General features: G+C 46.4%; 1 long non-coding RNA gene across 2 annotated transcripts in view; it reads left to right on the top strand.

Annotated features, from left to right (window-relative positions):
- Nucleotides 1-10,065, top strand: part of LOC142831027 (uncharacterized) — a 40,790-nt gene extending 30,725 nt beyond the window's left edge. For both annotated transcript variants that reach the window (XR_012906617.1, XR_012906616.1), the window contains 2 exons: nucleotides 8,146-8,277; nucleotides 8,660-10,065. This is a non-coding gene — a long non-coding RNA (uncharacterized LOC142831027). The remainder of the gene's footprint in view (nucleotides 1-8,145; nucleotides 8,278-8,659) is intronic.
- The last annotated feature ends 3,464 nt before the right edge of the window (nucleotides 10,066-13,529 follow it).

Below are 13,529 nucleotides of genomic sequence, written 5' to 3'. Positions count from 1 at the left end.
ACACTGGTTCTAGCGGCTGGGTGGAGAGATGCATGGATACAGCTCTTAGGGGGTAGGAGAGAGAGCTAGGTAGAGGCTCTGCCAATTGACAGTGTAGTAGGACTCTGTTTAGACACCAGAGGCGTAAAACACACAGCATCTAGCAACTGTATCTCTTCAAAACAGTCTGATGAGTAACTGTGGGGGAGAACTTGACTGGAGCTGTGACATGCTTGAGAGGTATAGTCAGGAAGGCCAAAGCGCAACTGGAATTGCAGCTAGCAAGTGATGTGAAGGGTAACGAGAGGTTTCTACAGGCCTGTTTAAAAGTCTGAGGGGGTAGCTGCATTAATCTGTAACTGAAAAAACTTAAGAAACAACGAATGGTCCTGCAGCACCATAGAGACGAACGAAACATGTCGATGGGATCATGAGCGTTTGTGGGCACAGCCCACTTCTTCAAGTGAATGGAGCAAGGAGTCCAGAGGTACAAATAAACAGCAAGAAAAGAGGGGATGAGGAGGGAAAAAGAAGGAAGGGGGATTTGATAGCAGCCTTTAACTACCTGAAGGGGGATTCCAAAGAGGAAGGAGAGAGACTGTTCCAGATGGCAGAACAAGGAGCAATGGTCTCAAGTTACAGTGGGGGAGGTCTAGGTTGGATATCAGTATAAACTGTTTCCCTAGGAGGGTGGGGAAGCGCTGGGATGGGTTTCCTAGGGAGGGGGTGGAATCTCCATCTCTAGAAGTTTTTAAGTCCTGGCTTGACAAAGCCCTGGCTTGGTTGATTTAGCTGGGTTGGTCTTGCTTTGGGCAGCAGTTAGACTCAGTGACTCCTAAGGTTTCTGCCAGTCTGGGATTCTAAGGGCACATTTACACTGCAACACTATTTCGAAATAACTAGCACTATTCCAAAATAGTCTGTGTCTACACAGCAGGCAGTTATTTTGAAATAGTGTCAAAATACTATCAAGCTTAGGTCTTCTTACTCCGACTCCTGTAACCCTCATTGTATGAGAAGTAAAGGAAGTCGGAGGAAAAGTGCTCTATTTCAACATAAGTGCTGTGTAGACACTCCCTATTTCGAAATAAGCTACACAATTGACTTAGCTTAATTGGCATCGCTTATTTCGAGTTAAGCCCCGCAGTGTAGACACACCGTATGTGGTCACCCCATATTTGAATGAATATTGCAGAATTAAGAGGTGTTCAGAGAGGGAGGATAATAGTGATTTAAAAGCATGAAAAATTCTGTGTGGAGAGAATGAGTAAAAAACATTAGACTTGTTATCTTGGAAAGGAGCTGTACGAGAGCAGCTATGATAAAGGTACTGATGTGACTGGTCTAGAGAAGGTAATTATAGTCGCTAATGCTTCAGAAAATTACAAGTGTTGTAGCCCTCATGCTTTAGTGCTTAAGCCAATCTCTAGCTATTGGGGTTAGAATGAGACCTTCATGGGGGCAGATTACCACACCTGACTTCTCTGGCATTTCATGCATCTGCCTCAGAAGCAGCTGGGCGATGGTTTCTGTCAGAGAGGCAGTGCTGGACTAGCTTGGCCCAGGGATTTGACCCAGTCTGGCAATACCTCTGTTTCTAAGCTATAAGGGTATGTCTACACTACCACCCTAGTTCGAACTAGGGTGGTTAATGTAGTCAATCAAAGTTGCAAATGAAGCCCGGGATTTAAATATCCCGGCTTCATTTGCATCTTGCCGGCGCCGCCATTTTTAAATCCTTGGTAGTTCAGACTCCGTGCCCGCGGCTACACGCGGCACGGAGTAGGTAGTTCGAATTAGGCTTTCTTGTGGAATGAGGTGTAATGGTAGTTCGAATTAGAAAGCCTAATTCGAACTACCTACTCCATGCCGCGTGTAGCCGCAGGCACGGAGTCCGAACTACCGGGGATTTAAAAATGGCGGCGCCCGGCAAGATGCAAATGAAGCCCGAGATATTTAAATCCCGGGCTTCATTTGCAACTTCGATTGACTACATTAACCACCCTAGTTCGAACTAGGGTGGTAGTGTAGACATACCCTAACATAGCAGGCATGGATACTTGAAGGAACTCACTTTGGTTTAGATGCATCATTAGAGTTGTGGTCAGGCATCTAATAGTACAATTTGGAATTTTGGAAACTACATTCCTGTGACTGGAGAGTTACTAGATACAGGTTAGAAGTGGAGGGGAAAGCTGGTATTGAAAAGAAAAACTTAGAATTTCTTGTGAGGAAGGAAGGGACGACCCAAGGAAATCAAGTAGTACGACATAGTTGTATTCCAGTTCCAGTCATGCAGTACACTGTCCACCAATAAAAATGCCTGAATGGTCAGGAGTCCATACAGTTGTTCCATCCCAGGCTATGTCTACACTATAGAGGTGTTTTTGGAAAAACGGCCATTTTTCCGAAAAAACTTCGCTTACGTCCACACTTCAATTGTGTTCTTCCGAAAGAAAATTGAAAGAACAGAGGGGTTTTTCCGACATTGGTAAACCTCTTTCTCCAAGGAAGAAGCCTTTCTCCGAAAGAGCTCTTTCAGAAAAAGTTGTGTATGGACGGGGAAGAGGGAGTTCTTTCACAAGAAGAGGAAAGAGGAAAAAGCACAGGTGCCCTGGTGGCCACTCTGTCCATAGTGATCACAGCTTAAATGTGAGATAGCATCCAGTCAGTGTGGACGCTATCTTTCGAAAAAGCAGATCGCTTTTTCGATGCACTTTGGCATTGTGGACGCTCTCTCTTGGAAGACTTTTTTTTCTGAAGATCTCTTCCGGAAAAGCTTCTTCCAAAAGAAGCCTGCAGTCTAGACGTTGCCCTAGATAAATAGTATCATTTTAGGATAATTAATAATTAATGTTAATTCAGACTGGAAATAAGGTATACATTTTTAAAAGTGAGAGTAATTAACTATTGGAACAATTTTCCAAGGTTAGTGGTGGATTCTCCATAAATTTTTAAATCAATTTTTTTATAATGTTGTAGGAATTATTTTGAGGAAGTTTTCTGGCCTGTATTATGTGGGAAGTCAGACTAGTTGATCGTAAGGGTCTTGTCTGGCCTTGGAATTTGTGAAGCCATGAATTGATGAAAATGAGAGAGAGGAGTGTTTTCCAGATTCTCTTTGTTGCTTGAGCCCAGGAATCTGAGATTATCTCAGAGGGAGATCTTGATATTTACGATTAGCTGCATTGCTTGGACAGTGACTGACATTCTGAGCTTATTTGACTGGCCCAGAGTTTTTTTTTTTTTTTTTCCTTTTGTGGACTGCAGAGATTAACGAGGCTCAATCAGACGCAGAGAATTTGCAGTTTAGACTGACAGTTCTGCTAGGTCAGACTGCGATTATCATACATAATACAAATATACTGTTAATGCCAAAACACTTTTTCCTCCTTGTAATCTACAAGGAAGCTTTTGTCTCTGAAGGTGAAAAGCTGGAATCTCTTTCTGCCATCCCAGCTTGGCGTTAGTTTTCAGTATGCAACTTCCATTGATGTGTGCTGCAGTTTTCCAGTCACAGACTCAGTGTTTTCCACTAATGCATTGCTGGAAAGAGAGTTGTCCTCTTGGAGAGACTAAAATGAGTAATAGTCTTTCGACACTATTGGCAAGTGGCTTTCACGGTCCATGGCAGATCTAATGAACTACAGCTGCTGGGCTGGAAAATTCCGCTTTCAATTGTCTAAAAGGACCTCTGGAGTCCAGACTTGGTTTCAATGAGTTTAAATGGGCATTTTTTTCCCCCTTAGGAGTGGGGAAAAGAGTTCTCTTGCTAAGGTCCTTCCTGACCCAGGATTCATAGATCTGAAATTTAGAGCAGTATTTATAAATTGGAAAGATTATAAAATAGACATACACCGTGTTTTCAGAAGAGTCTTCATGACACAGTATAACACATCTCTCTAGAGAGAGGAAAGTACATATGCACACAGGACCACACCCTAATGGCTAACATGCAGTGTGTAAGAACACTCAATAATGCAGATGCAGACACTTTGTATCCCAAATGTGGGCACAGTGCAGTAGCATACACAAATGGTACAGCAGATGCGCATAGACCAGGCATGTCCAAAGTCCGGCCTGCGGGCCAATTGCGGCCCGTGTTCCGGTTTAATACGGCCCCACAGGTAATTTGGCAATATCTATCTTTTATGGCCCCCAACGAATCCATATGTATTGAGATGAATACATTGTAAAATCTCAGTTAATGTCAGTTGGTCTAAATCAGTTATAAATATATTTGGACACAACATATATACTTGGTGTTATGTTCCTGTTCATATTTTTTGAACTTAAAAGTTGACAGACAACCTTTATTACCAATAATATGTAATGTACTTTAAAATGTTCCTGACATATATTTCAGCTTCCTGGATTTTTTTTTCATCTGGCCTTCAGATATGAAAGGCAGAGTGATTTAACACCTGTTTAGATTTGTCATCCATGTGACGAAATGAAAAGTATGCTGTTTGCAATAAACTTTGCATAAAATAGTTAATTTGCGTTTAATTTTAATGGTTCAAAGAATGTCAGGCAAAATGGTCGGCCCTCACGCATGTTCACTTCATAAAATCTGGCCCTCTTTGAAAAAAGTTTGGACACCCCTGGCAAAGACAGATCAGTATGTGCACACATACAAGGTAATTAGTATACGTGAACCACTGACAGAGGCAGCAAATGCAGTATAAATAGGGCTATATTTAAGGGCTCAGCACACATTGCATGAGATTTTTTGAGTGACTCTGCAGTCAGAATACTGAGGTCTTCTGAAAACTTATTTGGATGTCTAAACAGGAGCTGAGCTTTTTGACAATCTGATCCATAATTTGAATTAGGGATATTAAATTTCGATTAACTAATCGAATAGTCAGTCAGTGGGATTTCCGTCAACTATTTGGTTAGTCGATAAGGACCATTGTGGTGTTCTGCCTTTGAAATGTACAAGAGCTCCAGCAGGGGCTCTTGTGCATTTCAAAGACTGAAACAATGTGTGGGGCCCGGGACTCTGACCCCCCCCCCCCCCCACTGACTCTGGGCTCCACGTGGAGTTTCAATCTTTGAAATGGACAAAAGCTTCTACTGGGTCTCTTGTCCATTTCAGAGCAGAAGCACCTGCATGGAGCCTGGGGCCGGCGGGGCACTCAAAGATCCCGGCTGGCCCCAAGTTCTGCACTGTCTCTGCCAGTAGTTCCAGCGGGGACTCTTGTACATTTCAAAGTTGGAAAGCTGCTGCTGCGCCCCTGCCCCCTCCCACAGAGCTGGAGCTGGGGGGAACTGGCTTTTAAGCTGGCTCCCCCCAGCGCCCCTCCTCTTATCCCCCCTTGCTACCTCTTTGTGATAAAGGCAACAAGAGGGGGGAGCGGCTAGTTGACTAGTGCGTCGACTATCCGAGAAGCTTTTGCTCATCGGATAGTTGATTAGTCGCTTATGTCCCTAATTTGAATGGATATTTAATTTACTTGGAAAATAGAATATGGTTTGTATCTATAGCTATATGTTTTAGAGAGCTCGTGTGTCTCTCTGTCTGTGAGTCCGTCTTTCTGAGAGTCTCTTTTTTTCAAGAATTCCTCCCAAATGGAAAGCTCTAGGACCACCAAATTTAGTACTCCGCTTCCTCTTATCCTAACTTAAAAGCAAGGTCAGGGTTTGGTTGTGCCAGGAAAACGGGGTGTGCCTGGAATGGGACTGTTTTCCATCACATGGAATGGGAGGAGGCTGATAGGCTGTACAGTTAAACTGCAGAGTGTCCATTGGGGTAGCGAGTGTGGGGAATAGCTCTACTGCAGAGTGACCAAGGGGGAGGGGAAATGCATGAGGAAGAGAGTGGTCAACTGGAGTCAGGGCTCTCCATCTTGCAGGCCACTGGCCCAGGTAAGTGGCCCTTTGCCCAAATTCTTCCCCCCAGCTCTCAGCCGCAGTACTGGATGGGTGTGTGCGTGGGGGGTGCCTGCCAGCAACCCCACCTCCCCAGAGGAGCTCTGTCAGGGGCTGGGTTTCCCTGAGGAACCTCTCCAGGTACTGTGGCTGGGCCACACAGCCCTGCATCCCCAAAGGAGTACTGTACCCGAAGAGGCCAGGGCTGGGCACTGAAGACCTAGTTCCCCCCAGGAGGAGCCACAGGACTGGCAAGAGCATCGCTGTCCTTGCTGGTGCAGGTGGGCCTGGTGAGGCCCTCCAGACCTCCCCACTCCCCTGCCCTGAGCCCCCCACCCCTTCTCCTGAACACCCCAGACCTCCCAGCCCCCTGCTCTGAGCCCCCTACACCTCCCACCCTTCTGCCTGACTCCTGCACTCCTAACCCCTGCCCTGCCTCCTGCACCCACCACACCACCAGCCCCTCCCTGAAGGGCCCAAGCAACGTGGGGTAAATCTTCTAGTATTGTATATATTGTCTGGGAAAGAGGCAGAAAACAATTGATTTGAAATGTTTCCACAGAGTTTTTTGGTAAATTTACTTCTTTGGTTCTTTGCACCTTCATCCGAGTCTCTCAGGGTATGTCTACACTACCCCGCTAGTTCGAACTAGCAGGGGTAATGTAGTCATCTGCAGTTGCAAATGAAGCCCGGGATTTGAATTTCCTGGGCTTCATTTGCATGAAGCCGGCCGGCGCCATTTTTAAATGCCGGCTAGTTCGAACCCCGTGTCGTGCAGCTACACATGGCACGGAGTAGCTAGTTCGGATTAGGCTTCTAATCCGAACTAGCTGTACGTGGAACGAGGAGTACAGCTAGTTCGGATTAGGAAGCCTAATCCGAACTATCTAGCCCGTGCCACGTGTAGCCGCGCGGCACGGGGTTCGAACTAGCCGGCATTTAAAAATGGCGCCGGCCGGCTTCATGCAAATGAAGCCCGGGAAATTCAAATCCCGGGCTTCATTTGCAACTGCAGATGACTACATTACCCCTGCTAGTTCGAACTAGCGGGGTAGTGTAGACATGCCCTCACTCTTCTCTTGGCCCGTTGAGAAGCTTGCCTTGCCAAGTGACACGCTTTAGCAGAGTGTAGGTTAGAGCTGCCGGTGGCTCCTGATTCAAGGTAGGAGTGAGGCTGTGGTGGGGCCCTAGCACCACACTGATGTATGAGGGATGAAAACTGCCCTGGGAGCAGACTGATACTGAGAACCAGTCTGGGCTGGCTTGGGCTCTCTGAAAAAGGGCTACAAGGATGAGAGAGACACCCACTGCCTACACAAATGGGGGCCCCTGGAAGGGCAGGAGGAGCTGGAGAGCTCTGGCCTGGTGAAATCCCAGGTTGAGGCTTTGTGAGGAAGGCCTGAGGGGTCAGCCAGCACAGGAATAGGCAGCAAGTCCAGCCCCTCTTGCCAGTGCTGAAGTGGCCATTTCAGACGGCAGTTAGCCCCGAGGGAAGGGGCTAGATGAAGAATTGCAGTGGGTCACCGAGGCAAGGTGAGCCTAGGGCTAATGGGGTCTCCTGGGAGGGGAGGACCTTGGACCTGTTATCGCCAGGCGGGCAGTGCTTTGAAGGAAGGACACTGGGGCCTGGGTGGGACACGGGGCTTGTAGAGGTGGAGACAAAGTACACCTAACAGCGGGCAAGACATCGGTCAGCAGAAGGTGCTCCAAGGGTGCAGAGGAGCTAATTCCTGGAGTGATCAGCAGACGGTGCCCTGGTGGTGAGTCTTGAAGTGGTACAGAGTAGGGATGTAAGTGACTAGTTGACTAGCGTAAGCTTATCGGATAGTTGGCCAGTGACTCGACTAGTCGCTCCCCCTCCCCTGCTGCCGCTATCAGAGAGAAGCAGCAAGGGGGAGCAAGCAGGAGCTGGTGCAGGGGGGAGCCAGCTTAAAAGCCTGTACCCCCAGCAACGTCTCTGGGGTGGGTGGGGGTGGGAGCAGGGTTGCAGCGGGGAACTGGCGGCGCTTCCGCCTTTGAAATGTAGCAAGAGCAGGGCTCTTTCTATATTTCAAAAGCAAGAGTACTGTGGGGAACATGGGGCCAGCAGGGGACTCAAGCGGTCACCCTCTGGCCCCATTCTCCCCACAGTGCTTCCGCTTTTGAAATGTAGCAAGAGTCGGCAGGGCTCTTCGAAGGTGGAGGTGCCCTTATCGACTAATCAAATAGTTGATGCAAATTCAGATGCATATTCCTCTTTACCTTTTTCATGGACTAGAAAGTACTAAAAGTAAGCTACTTTTCATTTCATAGGAACCCATGATTCAGCCTTAGTGTCTGGAATGGTCCCATTGCCAAGTGTGCAGATGAACTTCTCTGATGCCGTTTTAACTACAAGTCTGGATTATTTTCATGCTGGAAAAGTTAAGTTCATGACTTGAAAATGTGAGTCACTGAGCCGACTGAAAAGTGAGGCCTCTGATAAGTGATTTCAAATTCTTCTTCTGAAGAACTCTGTTCCCCTAATAAATGTGTGTCTCTTAAGAATCAGCAGCAGAGCCAGTGGTTGGCGTACACCTGCAGTGGAGCCAGGCCTGGGGGAAGGCGGGCGCGAGGGTGGCTGTCAGACGGAGGCCAAGAGAGTCTTGGAACGAGCAATGGGTAGAGTTCTGGGTTGGGGGGGAGAGGTTGTTGGAAGCAGAGAATGGTTGGGGTAGGGATAGGAATGTCACAGGCGAGAGAGCTCAGCGCTTTCCTTTCGGGGGTGGGCAAAGGGCCGGGAGCCAGTCTCCTTTCTGCTCTCCTCAGCCCTCACTTCCTTTTGCAGATGAGCCTCTGGGATAGCTGGCTGTTCCGGGCTCTCCAGGGCAGAGCAAGAACTTGCTATACTTAATCCCTGCACCAGCCTGACCCCCGGTTGCCAAAGAGGGTGAATTGCAAGAGGATCTCTGCGGGATGCGTGACTCTGAGTAAGAACACCCCATCGAAATATGCATCGTGCTTGTGATGCTCTTTGTCAGTGAGGGCCAGAGGTCACCGGTGCGCTGTCCTGACAAGTATCTTGCTCTGTCCAATGAGAACCATTCACTTGTGTGCATCTCCTCCCCCCATAGCTTGTGCTGGCTCTGAGCAGGTAGCCAGCACAGGAGACTCCGAGGGAATCCCCAAAGACCACAGAATCAGATAAGGTGCCAGGCCAGGTTTATTGTGAACAGAGCTCTGTGATAGCGCCTGGCAGACTCTATAACAGGAGTGGGCAAGATATGGCCCGTGAACCACGCATGTGACCAACTGCTTTTGACACATGAAAGCTAATGCCCAGATACATCTGTTAGGCTTTAAGTTGCCACAGGACTCTCATGTTTCTTAGCTTGGAGTATTTCTGCAATGTCAGCCCTGTTTGTGCCAACTTCTGTGAGCATAGCCTGCCTCTTACTCACAACTTACCGTTGCTTTATATTACCAAAGGCTTGACCGCTGTTCCTTAGGTCTGTGGTACATGGGCTCAGCCTTCATCTCACTACAGTCAGCAAGAGTATGTGACATGGTACACTAATTACAATGTGTAACCTTTCACCTTTGGAGACTTTGGCATCAACTGGCTATAATCACGGGTGAAGTGAGTTTACTCTCACAATGCTGTTGTTCATGTCTGTATACGAGTCTCCTATGCATTCATTGCTTGATCCTTATCAGGGATTTTTCCTCAGAAGAACCCCAAAACTGCAACAGCACTGGGCTTTTCTGCTAGTGCTTCACTTTCGTGAGCACCATACATTGACTTAAAAAGCAAAGTGTGAAATCGGGGTATTTGTTCTCATTTTGTCTCACTTCTCCAATGCTGATCTGAAAATGGGAATGTTCTCTCCTGTCTGCTCAAAGGTATCTAAGGAGGAAATGTTTCCTGTAACGCAGTACGAGTGAGCACGAGACTGCGCAATGAGTCCTTGTGGCTCAGACAGCACGGTGCAGCTTTTCCGCTCTGTCTTTAATTAAACTTGGTTTTTTCTGTTGTTGTAGCTGGAAGCAGTGTGCTGACACAACTCACTCTTGTACAGAACAGATTAAAATGTCAGAGTTTTAATGTTCTCATCTGTGGGAAAAAGAAATAGTTGGAGTATTTTATTTATAACTTAAACAAGAGACCCTAGTATGGAAAAAGATGATTTGTGTGAGAGGGAGCAATCCTTCAAGCAATTAAACAGACAGAGTCCCATTTAATATTAGAGCCAGCCGAGGGGGGAAAGGATAAAGTTTTAAAGAAATGTCTCTTTAGAAAATAGGCTGGAATTTGGGACATAGCAAGTTAGAACAAAATATCGTTAACTCAGTGTGTTTTTTAAACTGTCGTGCTGATGGCCGAGTGCTCTGTGCCTGCACCTATCACAGGTTAGTTTACCATAGATAGATGTGTGTGTTAGGGGAGTGGAGTGAAAGGGCTTGGGACTCGTAACTGAAAATTGTTACCTCCTGCCCTTGGGACTCGTGACCGAAAATCATTTCCTCCTTATGCTGTTTGGCCCATAATAGGAGCAAGGATCTCAGTCCATTTCCTAGAGAAGCAAAATTCATATTACAACCTGCCTTCCCCTAGTATATTTAGTACTACTTGGGTCCCCTCTTTCCATCTCAGCAGGAGGCCAGCGATTAAATGGACGTGGAGATCTAGTCAGTTGTGCACGGCATGTCAGGTCTGAAGATCCTTGTCCTGTCATTCCCATGCTGAATCTATTCTGTGGGTAAATGAGGACTTCATGTTTCACTATCATGGAAATCAAGGTGGGGGGAGGGAAGACTGTCCTTTCAGTGTGCGCTTCCAATCTCTTCATGTGCTGGTCCTTAAATATGTCTGCAACGAGGAAGGATCAGTTATCTGTCATTTTTGTATATGTGTAAGTGATGGATTTCCTATGTAATAATCAGGTGAATGTAGAGCATTGCTTGTTGGACTGGAGTATAGTTGGCAGCTGACAGGCCCACTCCCAGTTTTGGAAAAAATGCTGCCTTTCTTCAGAGTGCACTTTTCAGGCCTTATTTTGAGATCTGCTTAATTTGGGCTGTCCTCTGGGTTAACAGCTGTGGAATCTGCATTTCTCTGGCAGTGGTATCTCCCTTGTAAGTAAATTACAGATGTTCACCAATGCACTTTAGAGTTCTTCCTGCGAAAGAGGAAGAAAAACATCTATACATTTTAAAAATAAGGAAATAAAAAGAGCTCCACCAGAACATTTTATTTAAGAAGAGGAGCACAATACTTTCAAAGTCTTTTTCCTTTTTGTTTCCTTCACTGTTTAAAACTTGCTCTTGCAGCCTTGCTATTGGGGGCAAGGGTTTTAAAAACATTAGCAGAAACTTGTACTCCAGTACTGAGGCCAACAATAACAGCTCCGGTATGGGAACCAATGCACGGTATTCAAGTCCAACTGTTCTTGGTGGTCTGTACTTTACTACAATGAAAAAAAGAATGGGCCTTTTCGCCATGGTTCTCATTATTTACCAAGCATGGTGTCTATGGAGGGATGAGGCAAATATACTTTGGAGGCATTCTTTGGTTTTCCTTCCTTCCCTCGCTGTTGATTAGGGTTTTGTGTTGCCTGGGCTTCCCACACTCCCTTATACATTCTTGATGTGAGAGGGCACGATCACAGAAGACTCTTTGGGGTGCTTCCCGGTGTGCTGGTGAGGCCACTGACGTGCACCACCTTGCTCTCTGGGGCTCCTCACCACCCTGCCCTGTTGGGCCAGTTCTACCTGATCTCTCCCAGCCCAGGCACAGAACTGGGGCCACTGCCTACCCTGCCAAAGAGCAATACAGACATTGAAACTCTTCAGGTCTGAGGAGAATGCAGGTTAGGGCCCAGCTTCCAGGAAACCCACTCTCCAAATGGGATCAGAGCCCCAAATAAATCTTTCATTTAAGCCCCTTTTAAAAATGAAAGGGGGATGTATGCACTAGTTGCTCCCCCAGGTAACAATTACTTACACGGGGCTTAATTGTAAATAGAAGTAATTTTATTAGGTACAAACAGTAGGATTTAAGTGGTTGCAAGTGAAAACATGCAGAGCTAAATAAATTACACATTTAAAATAGCAGAAAACACATAGCAAGTTCTAACACTGTAAGACTTATTGCAAACTTACCCTAAAACTGTTCTCATTTCAGCTAAACCTCCAAGCCAGGGCAGATCTTTCCCCCTGGGGTCTCTAGTTTGTTCTCTTGGGAGTGACACGCTAACCAAAAACAAAGAGCCTGAAAACTTTGCATCTTAAGTAGATTTCCTTTTGAGTGGGAATTCTGTTTCTACATTCTCTTCTTCTGTGGAAAATTACCTGGTCAGACCCTACCAGTTGTGGTGGCCACAATGAGAAGGTGCAGTAATCACTAGAAATTCCTTACTGCCTGTGCTTTTTAATGTGAAAGCCCAGAATGCCGGGGTAAAGTGGTATCTGCAGGCTTTGAAACTTTCTCTAACTCCCTGTTCAATCATGACTGCATCCTGAAACATGACCTTCTTCCAGGGTCTTGGGGATGTTTTGCAGGCTTTAGTCAAGTGCTTTGGCAGGAAGTGAATGGTATAAGCCTAAAACCTGGAGACTATCTCTGTAGTCAAAGGGTCTAGTATATATCTTTGGACTGGATTATAAAACTCCAGTCTCTTCTGAATTGCAACTTCTGCATACCCCATATTGTTCAAGTTACAGTTCTGTCTCTAGAACTGCCAGGAATACATTTACTTCGCATGGATCATTAACTAGATTGGATAACAAAAAACACCCAACATATTTTGTTTCCATACTATGATATAATAAAGTTGTCACCACTTTTGGGTTCCTTGATATTACCTTAGTAGGATATGTCTTACTTTTTTTTTTCCTTTTCCTTTCCATTCTCCCCTCCCTCTCATGCAGTGTATGCTGTGGCTGGCAGGTGGAAGCTGTGAAGGGTTTGAAATCTAGGAGCCTCTGCTCACTGGTTGAGCCTTAATCAGGGGGAGGAGCTATCAGGCAGTCCAGGGCTTTATAAAGGAGTGAGTCAGCGAACAGGGACAGCTGAGAGGGAGTTTGGAAGGGGAGTGGGAAGGGGGTGAGATACACTCGCCATTCTTTAAAATCTTTTCACTACACTCCTGCCCTTCAAGGAGGCATTTAATAACATCTGAGGAATCTGTCAGAAGGAAGGCAGGTATGGATAGTGATAAGTCTGCTGCTGCTATCTGCACAACATGCACCATGTTTGTCTTCCTCCTGGAAGAAAGAAGGGATTTCATCTGCACCAAGTGCAAGCTGGTCACCATTTTGGAAGAAAAAATTAGAGGACTTGAGGCCCAAGTATCGACTCTACGTTCCATCAGAGAGGATGAAGACTTCCTCGATAGAAGGCAGCGTTTAATCCTGCAGGCACAGTAGGCTGAAAAGCCAGTGAGGGCAGTACAGGACAAGGAAGAGAACTGGCAGCATGTAACCTCTAGAAGGAGAAGAAGGTCAACTCAGGTATCCCCCATTCCTGTAGAGGTAAGTAACCGCTTTCAGGCTCTCTGCACAGGCATTGCGGTGGAGAATGCTTTGGCAGGGACCTCTCAGGGTAGAAATCAAAAGGGAACATCATCTACCGGAAGGCATGTCCATGACCACACCCCCAAAAGAAGAAGACGGGTGGTGGTGGTCAGTGACTCCATCCTAAGAGGGACTGAGTCATC

The sequence above is a fragment of the Pelodiscus sinensis genome, chromosome 12, assembly GCF_049634645.1.
Source record: "Pelodiscus sinensis isolate JC-2024 chromosome 12, ASM4963464v1, whole genome shotgun sequence".
NCBI lineage: Eukaryota > Metazoa > Chordata > Testudines > Trionychidae > Pelodiscus > Pelodiscus sinensis.
Note: the sequence above shows the minus strand (reverse complement) of the source record. Positions and strands in the feature narration are given on the sequence as shown.